This window comes from Coptis chinensis, chromosome 4 (assembly GCF_015680905.1).
Source record: "Coptis chinensis isolate HL-2020 chromosome 4, ASM1568090v1, whole genome shotgun sequence".
Taxonomy (NCBI): domain Eukaryota; kingdom Viridiplantae; phylum Streptophyta; class Magnoliopsida; order Ranunculales; family Ranunculaceae; genus Coptis; species Coptis chinensis.
Genome location: NC_141459.1, coordinates 101,127,073 through 101,142,570, shown reverse-complemented (window position 1 = coordinate 101,142,570; position 15,498 = coordinate 101,127,073). Strand labels below are relative to the sequence as shown.

Here is a 15,498-nt window from a genome sequence, read left to right as displayed (position 1 = left end):
TCCGTTCCACACTACAGTGCACGTGTCCACAAACCAGGTCGTCCTACTTCAGCTCGTCTCACTACATCAGATCATACCAACGACCCAACACCTAGGTCGTCCACAACATCAGTTACATCCATATATGGAATCAAATCCACTAGCGCAAACTTGGAGCTCAATCAACGCCATAATCAAGGAGACATTAACTTTGTAACAGCAGAGTAATGACGAATCATCAAGATAGCACACAAGGTGGATCTACACTTCATAATGTTAGATCACACATCTATAAATAGAGAAAGATGAACTACGTAAGGCTTGATTCAAGTTTACCCCAAGAAACTTGATACGTATGCAACTCTTATCCCAACAAGAGTGCAGCCATTCCCTATCTTCCCAATCATTAGGTCGTTGTCCAGTAAATACCAACATTTATAGTATTCATATTTTTTGTGTGTGGAGTTAGGTTGCATATTATGATTTCCATACTGAGCATGTCCTTTCATGTTTAATTGGCTTCCATACCGAGCATGTCCTTTCATATAAATTAGAGAAAAAATGGTCATTTTGTACCATGAACTTTGCTGGTTTTATCAATTTGGGTCAAAAACTTTTTTTTTGAGCAAATTGGGTCATGACCTTTTTTTTGTATCAGTTTGAGCCACTGTTACTATTCCGTTACTTCACATGCTTATGTGGCGTGCCAGATGTATATGTGTCCGACCAAATGCTTATGTGTTACCGTTGAAGTGCACACCTAATCACCGGTGACGTGGCATCGAAATTTCAAAGTGTTTCGAACTTGAAATTTCACATAAATTTCACCGAAATTTCAACCCTAACATAAAACACTCAAGCCCACATATTGATTTCGGCCCAAGCCCAACAAAACCAAAAAAACTTCACTGTTCATCTTCCTCACCAACGTCTCCACCACCACTACCGGATCAGCTCACGTCCGGCCACCATTTCTCTCTTCCTCATCACATCGGTTTTGATCCTTGACAAAAAGGATACTGCTACTGTAGGTGTACTTATCTTTCTTTCTTCTTCTCTCTCTTTTCTGTACTTGTTCCAGTAGTAATAAAAAACAATAATTGGAGGTGACCACATAAATGGCAACTAATACAGATGATTATTCCCCGTCATCAGAGCCTCTTCTCTCCTCAAAACAAATATCTTACCCATCCCCACCACCTTCTGGAAATTACGCGAAATTCTTAAAAGAGGTATAACTAATAAACCACATCTTTATTTGAATGGGAGCCTTGGCATGTCTTCATGGAAGGGTGGTTCCTGTGGTACAATTTGGTTAGATATGAGTGGATCAAATACTGGGCCTAAATAGTGCTTGGTGCCCGTAACGAGGGAAAAGTGGCGGACTTTGGAAGTCGTTGTCCATGCTAGTTCCTTGAGAACATTGTTTACCATGGCTGAATTTGCAATTATGTTACCTTCTTCGGTCTCACAGGACTTAAAAGTTAACCAAAAAATGTGCGTGACTTGGTCTGATACAGGCGAGAGTTCTCTCTTAATTAGTTGCAACATTGTCAAGGACATCAAGTTCCAAGAGCTGTAGGCTTCTTAAGTGCCTCGGCGAGGCTCAAGCCCACCATGCCAGTGACACCAGTGATAAGAGCAACAGATGTTGGAGTCACCATTTCTTTCTCAGTGCAAATTAAACCAAACACAAAAAAGTAAAGACTAATAATGAAAGAGAACTTGTTGATGATGAATGGGGTACGTGAGTTTGAAACAAAGAACTTGTTATATATATATACTTGGAATTTGCGCCAAAATATTAAAAAATAATGAAAGATAATTTAACCTAGCATCATATCATATGTTTGTCTTCTAAGCCAAAGGCAAATCCACTTTTTTGTCATGTTTGAAAAATCGGCACCAGAGACATTGAAAAACAAAATAAATCGTTTGGGTTGGCTGCAAGGGTTCGGCCATATTTCGATCAAATAAATCATTTTAGTTTTGTTAAATTTTGATCAAATAATTGTTTATTTGTTGTGGTCTGATTAAAACTATTTGTTTTTTTTTTTAATGAATTAGGTTCGTGGTGATGTAGTTAAAGCTGAGGAATATTGTGAAAGAGCAATTCTAGTAAACCCAAATGATGCAAATGTTGTATCTATGTATGCTGAATTGGTATGGGAAGTTCATAAAGACTTTGATCGTGCTGAGAAATACTTTGATCAAGCTGTTCAAGCTGAACCAAATGACTGGTAATAATGCATCAGATAGTTTTATTTGGTTCTATGTATTGCAAGTTATGGCGATATTTTTGTCGGAATCTCCAAGAGTATTTCAAAATACTTGTGTGTGTGTGCAAAGTGGAGGAGATAAACTATGTGTGTTCTCTCCACTTTAGTGCATTGTTTAGTCCCACATTGGTGAACCACCACTAGCAAGTGAGGTATATGAGGAATTTCTCTACCATAAGGGCGTGCCCTTAGGGTACAAAGGCTTTTGTGTTAGGAGGGAGGACTCACCCAAAGAAACAGAAACCATAAATTGTCTTATTCTTCTATTCTTCCTGTCAATCGCCAGAGAGAGTTATATTGCTATTCTAGAGGGTAGTCTGTTCTAGTGCAACCATTAATTGTCTTATTCTTCTATTCTTCCTGTCAGTTGCCAGAGAGAGTTATATTGTTGTTCTAGAGGGTAGTCTGTTCTAGTGCAAAGTCAGGTTGTTGTTAACCATTGAATCCTGTGAGGAAGACGCGTTAACCATTGAATCCTGTGAGGAAGACGCCACTGTTGCCTTTCTGCACCATTGGAAGGGGCGAAATATTTTCTAAGGACAACCTAATCCGCGCCTTGGTTATTACCTGTTATTCTGTCACTGTCTTCTATTGTTTTCTTTTATCTACATACAACAATCTTAAGGAAAGAGCAAGATGTCTACACCTGTTGACACCACGCCGATCAAAGAAACCAATTCTGGAGTCATGAAAGTTACTTCATCTATGAGAGATGCTGCACCTCTACTGAATGCTCGCAACTTACCCAATGTGTCAAAGATTGAAGATTGAATCCTTCAACGGTTCACACTTCAAGCGATGGAGAGAAAGGGTGTTCACAGCCCTAGATGTACTCAACTATGCAAAGTATCTCACTGATACAGCACCCGTTGAGGGTTCTAATGATTTCGAAAGAAATCAAGCTACTTGGCTCAATGGGAATAAGGTATGTCGTCATGCTATTTTGAGTACCTTGTCCAATGAAATTTTTGATATTTATTGTTCAAATAAGAATGCACATGATATATGGGAGAGTTTAAACAAAAAATACATAATAGAGGATGCTGGTACTCAGAAATATGCTATTGGGACTTTTCTAAAGTTTCATATGAGAGAGGATAGAGATGTAACGTCTCAAATCCATGATTTTCATGTGCTGATTAATGATTTGAAAACTGAGGGTATTAATTTACCTGAAACCTTTGTTGCTGGATGTTTAATTGAGAAACTCCCCGAGTCTTGGAAACATTATAAAAATAGTATGAAACATAAGCGCAAGGAGATGATTCTTGAGGATGTGATCATTCACATTCACATAGAGGAAAAGAACAAGACTCGGGATGAGGTGTTGTCTAAGGAATTCCATTCTAAAGCCAATATCATTGAAGGTAATCCCAAAGAAATCTAACAAAACCTCTAAAAGCGTAATACAACAAAAATAAGAATTTCAAGGTCAAAGGCACTTCTTTAAAAGGAGTGGAAAACCGGCAATGGAAATTGTTATGTTTGTGGTAAGCCTGGACATAGGGCTTTTCAGTGTAGGCACAAGAAAGACACTGATGATCCTCCCAATGCTAATATAGTTGAGGGAGATGATATTATTGCTATTGTAGTGTCACAAGTGTTCATGGCCACTGGGAAGAAGAACTGGGTACTAGATTCTGGTGCTACCCGCCACATCTGTGGTGATGTTGAAGCCTTCTCAGACTACATACTAGTGAAGATGAAAAGGTCTATATGGGTGACTATAGGTCTGTTCCTGTTGAGGGAACAGGCAAGATTCTTCTGAAGTTAACTTCAGGGAAAACCCTTTCACTTAGTAATGTTCTTCATGTTCCCGGAGATTCAACAACCGATTTACGCGGTCCTTACGGGAAAAGTGGCGGCCAAGGTGACTTTTGAGAGTGACAAGTTCGTTCTGACAAAGAATGAGGGTTTTGTTGGTAAAGGTTATTATAATAACAGTGGTCTTTTCATGTTGAATGTACTTGACAACATTATTATTAATAAGAATGAATCTGCTTCTGCTTACTTGCTTGACTCTTTTAATATATGGCATGGTAGACTAGGACATGTGAATATTTAGTATATGAAAAGGATGAAAGCATATGGTTTATTGTCTGATATTTCGGATTTTTCTAATGATAAATGTGAGATATGTGCTGAGACTAAAGTCACAAAGAAACCCTGCAGAACTGTTTCTAGAGATAAAACTGGATTACTAACTCTTATTCATATGGATTTGGGTGAATTCAGAAGTACCATGTCTAGAGGGGGGAAGCTTTATTATATTACATTCATAGATGACTTCTCTAGGTACACCATGGTATATTTACTTAGAAACAAGCATGAGGCAGGTGAGATGCTTCTAAAGTACATAGCTGAAGTTGAAAACCAGCTTAACTGTAAGATTAAAAGACTTCGGTCTGACAAGGGTGGAGAATATGAGTCTAACCCCTTCCAGGACTTTTGTGACAAGAATGACATTATTCATGAGACTACTCCACCATACTCCTCGAAGTCTAATGGAATAGCCGAACGGAAAAACAGAACACTAAAAGAGATGATGAATGCTATGCTTGTAAGTTCTGGAGCTTCCCTGAACTTGTGGGGGGAAGCAATCTTATCTGCTTGCCATATATAGAATAAGATACCCAACAAGAAAACAGGGAATAAGACACCATATGAGTTATGGAAAGGTCATGTACCTAACTTGACATACTTCAAAATGTGGGGGTGTCTTGCAAAGGTTCTAGTGAACGAACCTAAAAAGAGAAAATGGGACCTAGAACTGCATTGATTGTATGTTCATTGGTTATGCTCATAATAGTCTTTGCATATAGATTTTTAGTAGTCAAATCGATAATAACCTTGTTGATGCTAACACTATTATAGAGAGTAAAAATGCTAATTTCTTTGAGAATTTGTTTCCTTTGAAAATTGGCGTTGAGAGGTTGGTTGCTCCTAGTGAACAACAATCAACAGATCCTGAAATTTCTGAACTAGAAATTCGGAAGAGCAAAAGAGACAGGAAATCCACCAATTTTGGTGATGACTTTTACACGTTTCTTCTTGATGATGATCCTATGACGTATAATGAGGCAATCAGTTCTCGAGATGCACCTTTCTGGAAGGATGCTATACACTCAGAACTAGATTCGATTATAGCTAATCACACATGAGAGATAGTTGAACTACCTCCTGGGGCGAAACCTATACATTACAAGTGGATCTTCAAAAAGAAATTGAAACTAGATGGTTCCATTGAGAAATACAAGGCTAGACTTGTAGTCAAGGGATTCTCCTTAAAAAGGCATTGACTATTTTGATATTTATGCTCCCCGTGAACTAGGGATTTCTTCTATAAGAGTTCTAATGGCTCGGCCGCTATTCATAATTTATTTATTCATCAAATGGATGTAAAAACTGCATTTTTAAATGGTGATCTTGATGAAGAAATTTATATGATGCAGCCTGAGGGTACTATAGTACCAGGGAATGAGCAAAAAGTATGCAAATTGGTTAAGTCTTTATATGGGTTGAAACAAGCGCCAAAACAATGGCATGAAAAGTTTGACAGTGTCATGATGTCTAATGGATATCACATAAATGATACTGATAAATGTATTTACTTTAAATCTTTTGATGTGAATACATATGTGATCATTATCTGTCTATATGTGGATGACATGTTAATCCTGAGTCCTAGCCTTGATGTTATGAGAAACACCAAGATGTTTTTATCCTCCTAATTTGAAATGAAGGATTTGGGAGAAGCTGATGTGATTCTTAGAATCAAAATCATCAGAAATTGTGATGGCTATACGCTTTCACAAGAGCATTATGTTGAGAAGTTTTTGAAGAAGTTTAACTTTTATGATAGTAATCCTGTATCGACACCTTATGAGGCAACTAGTAAACTTCAGAAAAATGCTCAACATAGTGTCCTTCAGTCTAGATATGCCCAAATTATTGGTAGTCTCATGTACTTGATGAATTGCACTAGACCTGACATTGCTTATGCAGTTAGCAGGTTAAGCAGATACACTCATTGTCCTAGCCAGGAACATTGGAGTGCGTTAGAGAGACTAGCCAAGTACTTGAGAGGAACAATGAATTACGGCATACGGTTTAGACAGACTCCACCGCGATGAGGGTTATTGTGATGCAAACCGGATATCCGATTCTCATGATATCAAGTCCACTAGTGGTTATATTTTCACCCTAAGGTGGAGGTGCGATTGTTTGGAAATCTTCTAAGCAGACCTTGATAGCTCGTTCAACCATGGAGTCCGAGCTTATTGCTTTAGATAAAGCAAGTGCTGAGGCTGAGTGGCTTAGAAACCTCTTGGCAGATCTTCATATTGGTACAAAACCGCCTTTAGCTGTACCTATGCATTGTGACTGTCAGGCTGCGATAGCAAAGGCAAAGAGCAAATTGTATAATGGGAAAAGCAGACATATTCGTCTGAGACTACAGTCTATAAAGCAGCTGCTGGAATCTAGAGTTGTGGCTCTAGATTATGTGAGGTCAGAGTTAAATTTGGCCGATCCTCTGACAAAACCGCTTAACAGAAGACAAGTGGTTGACACGTCGAGGGGGATGGGACTTTTGCCTTAGATAGAGGGCGACACTGACGGCAACCCCACCTATGTGATTGAAGATCCCATGAAGTAGGTTCAAAGGGAAAAACAAGTCACCTCGTCGCTTTGGTATGCTATTGTCTTTCTTTGAGACGTCCCACCCTATGACTAGATAGCATTTTTTGTATACTTTGTATAACTTGAATTGCAATGAGAAAGAATGAGTTATTTTACTCTTAATGGAATCCATAGTCCATTATTTTTATGAGATAGTGTATTCTAACTGCTACGTACACTTGATGGATATCCACCTACGTGAATGTAGAACTGGGTCAGTTCTTATGAGTACACAGGCAAGTACTCTAGAGCATTCATGGAACACAGGCAGCGCAAGGGCCAAAAAGCGCAACACCGCAGAACAGGCATATAATGAAAGAACAATGTGGGTGCATGTGCTCTATTTTACTACAAGGGAATGTTGGTTCAAAGATTTTTTAATCCACCACTTTCACGTATTCTAAAACATGTTACCCTATGATTCGTTCAAGCCCAAAAAGCACCAGTATCTTATGCATTGTTTTTTCGATTCTCTCTGGCATTTTGTTAACCCATTTCTTTTGTAATATCCTATTCCAAAATAGTGGGGGACTATTAATATTTTGAAATAGTGGGGGATTGTTGGAATCTCCAAGAGTATTTCAAAATACTTGTGTGTGTGTGCAAAGTGGACGAGATGAACTATGTGTGTTCTCTCCACTTTAGTGCATTGTTTAGTCCCACATTGGTGAACCACCACTAGTAAGTGAGGTATATGAGGAATTCCTCTACCATAAGGGCGTGCCCTTAGGGTGCAAAGGCTTTTGTGCTAGGAGGGATGACTCACCCAAAGCCACACGCGCGCGTACCCGCCCGCCCCGCACATAACCGAGCCAAGTCGCGTCGCGGTCGAGCTTGGGCTTGGGCTTGGGCTCTAGTGGGTAGTGGATTACCAATTGTCTAAACTTGTTTTGCTTTGGCAGCAAGTTTCGGCTGGAGTTCTACTTCGAGTTGGTTTCTGTCTAATAGCTGTTTTGTGAAACCGACTTTGAGGAGTCCTTCTCCTATCTGGTAACCGGCTGCTACCTCTATATAAACACTGCTGTGTGTGTCCATAGAGGGGTATCCATTACAGACGTAGAGAGAGATATAACTCGAGTACACCAGCTCATCCTGTCCAGACGCATAGAGAGAGAGACAGAACTCGTCCAGACCATACAACCTTCTCCTCACCCTATACAGAGAAACATAAACCATTAATTGTCTTATTATTCTTCTATTCTTCCTGTCAGTCGCCAGAGAGAGTTATATTGTTGTTCTAGAGGGTAGTTTGTTCTAGTGCAAAGTCAGGCTGCTGTTAACCATTGAATCCTGTGAGAGGAAGGCATGCTCGTTGCCTTTCTACACCATTGGAAGGGGAGAAATCTTTCCTTAAGGACAGCCTAATCCGCGCCTTGGTTATTACCTGTTATTCTGTCCTTGTCTTCTATTGTTTTCTTTTATCTGCATACAACAATTTTAACATGGGTTTGTTTTGTTGGTGCATGCAGTTATGTTATGGCTTCATATGGTCGATTTCTATGGGTTGCTGAAGAAGATGTAGAAAAAGAGAATGAAGAGAAGGAGAGTTGTAAGAGTATAACATGGCCGCCTGATTTCTTTCAAGGAGCTGCTCATCCTAGTATCGCTACTTATTAACTAAGAATGTAGAAATTAGAGTTATGTTTGATCTGTGTGTGCTCATATGAAGAAGATGAAATGATGCATGATGACATCATCACTATTTAGTTTGGGCATACGACTTCTTAAACTTAAGTTTCCTTTGGACTTAAGTTTGTTAGAAAAAAATGAGCAGTTTTAGTCTTTTTATGTAGTGGATTTGGGCCTATTGGGTCCATGGGTAAGTCCAACACACATAACAGACGTTTGTACACATAGGCAGCCGTTTGTACACATAGACAAATTTTCTAACGGAAATACACCGATAGCCCAAACTGATACAAAAAAGAAAAGTCATGGCACAATTTGTTCAAAAAACAAGTTCTTGGCCTAAATCGATAAAACTAGCAAAATTCACAAAACGGCAATTTTTTCTAAATTAGATAAAAAAATGTGAAAAACACACCTCCCGCTTTCACAGTCTCTCTCCTCACTTTTTTTGGCGGCACATCGTCACTCCACAAACGTACACTTCTCCACATCTTCTAACTTCTAACTCCTATAAATACCCCACTCCACTCTCACTCATTTCATTTTTTTTCTTTTTCAGTTTTTCATTTTTTTCTCTCTCCAAATTCTTCTCTCTCGCTCGTTTAGATATGGGAGCTTGTTTCAACGAAGAACTTCGTTTAACTCAAGATTTAAGTTCCGTCATGACACGAGATCGAAGGTTTTCCAAAACTGTTTATGATAATGTTCATGGAAACATCTCTCTCGATCCGGTACTTGTTCAATTTGTTTCAACGTTTCTCATTTTCTTTCATGTTTAGATCAATTTCTCCTTCTATTAATTGATTTCTCACTTTGAGTGTTGTTCTATTTCATGTTTACTTATTTAATACTTAGATTGTTAACTGAATGTTGAATAGTTTGTGAATGATGAAATGATTCAATGCAACTAGTCTAAACTGTGATAAGGTTTTAGTGCAATCCTTATGAGTTGTAGCGCTTAATTACAAGGTGCATATTCAGTTACTAGTTTAGGTAGGTGTTAAATTGTTGTCGTAGACACAAACAGATTAAGGTTCTAAAAATGTATTCTGTAGTAGTCAGTTAGAGTTCTTGTCATTTTCAGATTTTAGAGTAGACTTCCAAAGTAAAGCAGCTTAATAAATCTTAGCAATGAGGCGGTACCGATGGTCGGCAATCGCCGCATTATTTAGGCAAACTGAGTAGTGAGTTGTTTTCTTTATTGTAAGGGAGTAATATTCTCATTAAGGAATATTAGGCACGCGTTAAGCATAAGCGAACTCAGGACGTCAACCTCTAAGGCCGATCTGTGAGCAGCTCGCTCCATGTAGGTGGTACACTTCAGCTCGCTTAAGAATACCTCAAGACGAATAAACGACCTAGCAGAGAACGCTGCGAGTAATGAGAGCATCCTTAATCCAAATGTAATCATCACCAGAATCTAACATGTACTTCCAATCACCGGGAAATATGAACTACCACACCAACTCCCAATCATCACACACTTCCTACCAAAACCAACCTAACACACCTTCATAATCTCCACCCTACATATAGTACACGTGTCTCAAGAATCAACACTCTTTTATGCCTATAAATACCACCTACATGAACTACGTGAGACCTGATTCTTCTCTCTCTTCAGAACCAAGAGAAGATACGTAGGCAGCTCGCTCATTAGCGGACTCGGTCTCTCCAAAACCCAAACCCATCCTCCTCTCTCTGTTGTATGTAAAGGAAAACCAAAACACGCCTTTACATTGGCGCCGTCTGTGGTCTCGATTACTTGAGAAACCACTTTCACACAACTCAAAACCTCAAAAGCCAACGATTCTCAAGCCCACGAAGCATGGCAAGCCTCGAAGCTCAAGTTCAAAGCCTCGCAAACCAGCTGGGGTTAACAAACGAGAGCATTTCCTTGCTCAGGCAAGAAAATGTTGCTCTACGAGCACAAGTAGATACTTACCAACAACAACCAGTTGGTAACGTCGCTGAGAACGGCATCAATGAAGTTAATCAACAAATTAACGAACTATCGCAAACGATCGGCCAGAGTGCAGTAAGAAAGGATGCAACCCAGATTGTTCAGAAAATGCTCAAGACATACCGCACGTCTCCGTTCAGTGCCGAGGTACTCAATAAACCCTTTCCTCAAGATTTTGTCCAGCCACGTTTCCCAATGTACGATGGCAAAGACGCGGCCGGCCGTCAAGATGTGGCTCACTACATTCAAAGTCGGCACTTCTACGGTTCAACCCGAAGTTTGATCACCTTCACTGTCGATTATTTCCAGCCAGTCTCAAGGATGGCACACTCGATTGGTTCTTCTCACTCGAGTCTGATTCCATCAAGACCTTTGAGCAGCTTACTGATCTGTTTGCCAGTCAATACGTATACAACAGACGAAAGAAAGCAGATCTTGACTCACTGTTCCAGCTATCATTTAGGAAAGATGAAACCATTCGCCAATTCTTAGGACGGTTCAAGGCCGAACTATTATGTATGGAAAGCGGTCTAAAAGAGTCTTTCGCCACACTGACATTTTCTAACGCCTGTTGAGTGCGTAATACCGACCTCTCCAGATCATTGATGAAAGAACGCCCAGAAACGCTGTCCGAACTGTACGCTCGGGTAGACAAGTATATTAAATTGCAAGAAAGTTTGAAGCTCCATGGCTTAACAGAGGACCAGGAGGTTGCAGCGATCTCTGATCACACCCCACGTGCCAAAAAGCGATCCAGGTCGCTCACACCAAAGTCGGGTAACCGACCGGACAACAGCAGAGAGTTCGCTATCCTGACACGCTCCCTCAGTTACATACTGGACAAGATCCAGCGAGCCTTATATTTTCGACCAGATGTGAGGCAACCAGTAGATCGACCTGACAAGCCCTACTGCGCCTTCCACAAAGCAAAATGCCACAAGACCAATGCGTGCTGGGGGCTTACGCACTATCTCCAGGACCTCATTGAAGTTGGTCATATAAAACAGTACACCAACATTGCCGACGGAGACTTGCGCCATAAGCTTATGGCTCGCCGAGTACGCAGTCGATCTCCACCTCGCCATGACCACCAAGAGGTTCAAGCTCGCCCTCACAGCAGAGGACGTCCCAGAGACCGTTCTCGCCATGAGCGAAGACAGCACTCATCAGATCGCGACAATGCTAGAACCATTCATATGATTACTTTCCCAGATGATTCTATAACTTCCTCCAGAGAGAAAAGACGTCGTGTCGGCGCTCTTCAAGAAGTGTATCATTTCTCTTCACAGGCAGCACACGCCCCGCGAAGCTCAAGTCACAACGCCGGGGATATCACTTTCATAGAGGCCGACCTCAACAAGGTCTGCCTCCCTCACAACGACGCACTTGTCGTCCATATCAAGATTAGCGACTGGACAGTCAAGTGCATCTTGATCGACTCTGGGAGTTCGTGCGACATTTTGTTCTACCACACCATCCAAGAGATGAACTTACCCAAATTAGTCTTCATAGATCCGATTGCTCCCCTTTACGGGTTCAATGGCTTCAGGGCCGACCCAATCGGTGACATCATACTCCCAGTATCAGTAGGGTCTAGAGAAGACAAATTCAGCTTCAATACACGCTTAAGCGTTCTAGACATCAAGTCGTCCTACAATGCCATACTAAGACGGCGTTGGATTCATCAAATGCAAGCTGTACCGTCAACATTGCATCAAGTTCTCCGTTTTCCAGGCCCTAGAGAAATGATGGAACTTCACAACAACTAGCTCGAAGATTATCATTGTAATCAAATCCTCTCAGCAAGTAAGACCGCTGGTTTACCAATCCACACAAAGCACGAGCCTAACAGTTATACAATGGCGAACGACTTAGTCACTGCAGTCAAAGTCAAAGCTACACCGCAGAATGCTGAAGGCTCCAGCAAGAAGACCTTCTCTCCTGTTCAGAAACCAGAGGTCGCTCCAGTAGTTGTTACTTCACCAGTTAGGACCGCAGAGGTCAACCCAGTATCCGTCGTTCCATCGATTAAGACCCCAGAGGTCGCATCAGGCGTTGTCGTGCCACCATTTACGACCCCGGAGGTCGCAACATCAGGTGTCATGCAACCAGTCCCGATTCAGAGATCACTCCTACCCTTGTTGTTATGACCACAGAGGCCACTCCAGCCCCTATTGTCGTCGCCACAGAGGTTGCTCCAATCCCAGCTGCCAATCTAATCCTACCGCCCCTCATAACGTCAGAGCGTCGCCAAAAGTCAATCCTTCAGAAGACGCATCCTCATCACAGGCCGCAGCTCAACCTGCTGACAGAGAGCGAGTGAACTTAGGAACTGAAGACGATCCTAAATTCGTCTATGTAGGGGCTAACCTAGACCCTACACTTAAAGCTCAACTTGTAAACTTTTTAGCAATGAATAAAGACGTTTTTGCTTGGTCGTATGTCGATGTGCCTGGAATAGATCCTAATGTTGCGTGTCATAGACTAAATGTAAACCCTAATGCTAGACCAGTTCGTCAACAACCTCGCCGATTATCCCTGCGATTTCAGAAAGCCATAAATGATGAGGTCGACAAACTCAAGCAAGTCGGTTTTATCAGAAAAGTCGACTATCCAAATTGGATCGCCAACATAGTCGCGGTCCCAAAAAAGAATGACACAGTTCGCTTCTGCGTCGACTTCACGAACGTCAACCAAGAAATGCCAAAGGATAGCTTCCTTCTGCCTCGCATCGACCGACTCGTTGACCAGACCTGTGGCCATGAGCTCCTCTCTTTCATGGACGCGCACAGTGGATATAACCAAATCCCACTCGCTGAAGAAGATCAAGAGAAAACATCATTCATCACAGAACAAGGAATCTATTGTTACAATGTTTTACCCTTTGGCCTTAAGAACGCTGGTGCAACTTATCAGCGTCTCGCCACCGACATATTCCAGGACATGTTAGGTGACACCATGGAAGTCTACATCGACGACATGGTAGTTAAAAGCAAGAAAGCGGAAGACCACCTCAGTCATCTCGAGAAAGCGTTCTCTAGGTTACACCAAACTCAAATGAAGCTTAACCCCGAGAAGTGCCTCTTTGGAGCATCCTCCGAAAGTTCCTAGGATACCAAGTATCACAAAGAGGAATCAAAGCTAATCCAGACCAAATCCGAGCATTCTTAGACATGACTGATCCCCAGACAAAGAAGCAAATTCAGAAGTTGTCTGGAATGGTCGCAGCAGTCAACCGGTTCATATCAAGGGCATCAGACAAGTGCCGACCTTTCTTGCAACTTCTTAAAAAGGGTGAGCAATTTTTGTGGAACGATCAATGCCATCAAGCGTTCTCCACACTTAAAGAATACCTGACTACACCTCCCGTCCTGGCCAAACCAAAGGATGGCAAAACGCTGGGGCTATATTTAGCAATATTAGACTTCGCCATCAGCTCAGTCCTTTTCAAAGAGGAAAGCAGTTCAGAGAAACCGATCTATTTTACAAGTAAAACGCTCACCGCAGCGGAAAAGAATTATTCGTACATTGAAAAAGCAGTACTCGCATTGTTATACTCGGCAAGAAAATTCAGGCCCTACTTTCAAACACATCCAATCAAAGTACTCACCGATATTCCATTGAAGAAAATTCTTCACAAGGAAAATAAGACAACTTGCATGGCAGTATGGGCCGAAGAGCTCGGAGAACACCACATGAAGTTCGTCCCTCGCACTTCTCATAAAGGCCAGGTCGTGGCAGATTTCCTAGCAGATTTCCCTGTCGACGACCCAAATTGGGAACCAGAAACAGAGATCGCACACACAAAGGAAAGTATCAAATCAGTCTGGTCTCTCTTTGTTGATGGTTCTAGCAATCCTAGAGGGAGTGGAATCGGAGTCATCTTAGTGTCCCCAGAAGGAGTTATGGTAGAGAAATCAGTTCGAATTGACTTCGCAACCTCCAACAACGAGGCGGAATACGAAGCATTGATCATGGGAACTTCGTATGGCGCTACAGCTCTGTGTAAAAGAACTCGAAGTCTTTAGTGACTCGCAACTGGTCGTTCGCCAGATTGCCAAAGAGTACACTACCCACAAAGGTAACCTTTCGAAGTATCTTCAAGTCATTTATCATTTACTGCCTTCTTTTAAGAAAGCTACCATACATCATTTTTTGCGTGACGAGAACCGTCACGCAAACAATTTAGCTTATTTAGCCACTCAAACACCGAACTGCGCCCCAAGACAAGTACTCATTGAAGTAGTCGACCGACCCGCCTACCAAGTCGAGCACGCCCTAGCAATCAGCGATCTATTCCCTCTCTCTGACAATCAGTTGAGTCAAACATGGATGCAGCCCATCATAGAATACATCCAACATGGCGTGCTCCCAGCCGAGCGTACCAAGGCCAGGCAAATCCCATATCAGGCACGTCGTTATTGTTTACTTCATAACAAGTTGTTCAGGAAATCTGCTGGTGGACCACACTTGCGGTGCATTACTCCAGAATAGGGTCAGTTGATTCTTGCGGAAATCCACGAAGGAGAATGTGGGAACCATGCTGGAGGTCGCTCTTTGGCCCACAAAGCGATTTCCCAAGGATACTTTTGGCCCCGCATGCAGATCGATGCCAAAGCATACGTCCTCAAGTGCATAAAATGCCAAACATTCGGCCACAACATCATCCAACCCGCTCGCGAGATGATCAGTATAGCGAGCCCATGGCCATTTCACATGTGGGGACCGTTCATCCCACAGAAAAGCACTGGTTTCCGCTTCGTCTTAGCTGCAATCGACTATTTCACTAAGTGGGTGGAAGCCATTCCTTTAGCACATGTCAAAGAATTACATGTCAGAAACTTCATCTGGACGCACATCATCACCAGATTTGGTTTGCCACATACACTAGTGATGGACAATGGCTCCCAATTCAAAGGCAAAACAGTTAAAGAATTTCTAGCCAAGTGGAAGATCGTTCATGCATTT

The 15,498-nt window shown here is 41.7% G+C and overlaps 1 long non-coding RNA gene across 1 annotated transcript; it reads left to right on the top strand.

Annotated features, from left to right (window-relative positions):
• The first annotated feature begins 1,183 nt into the window (after window positions 1–1,183).
• Window positions 1,184–8,532, top strand: LOC147506300 (uncharacterized). Its single transcript, XR_015220784.1, has 3 exons — window positions 1,184–1,211; window positions 2,047–2,219; window positions 8,408–8,532. It is a non-coding gene; the product is annotated as an uncharacterized LOC147506300 (long non-coding RNA).
• Window positions 8,533–15,498: the final 6,966 nt, after the last annotated feature.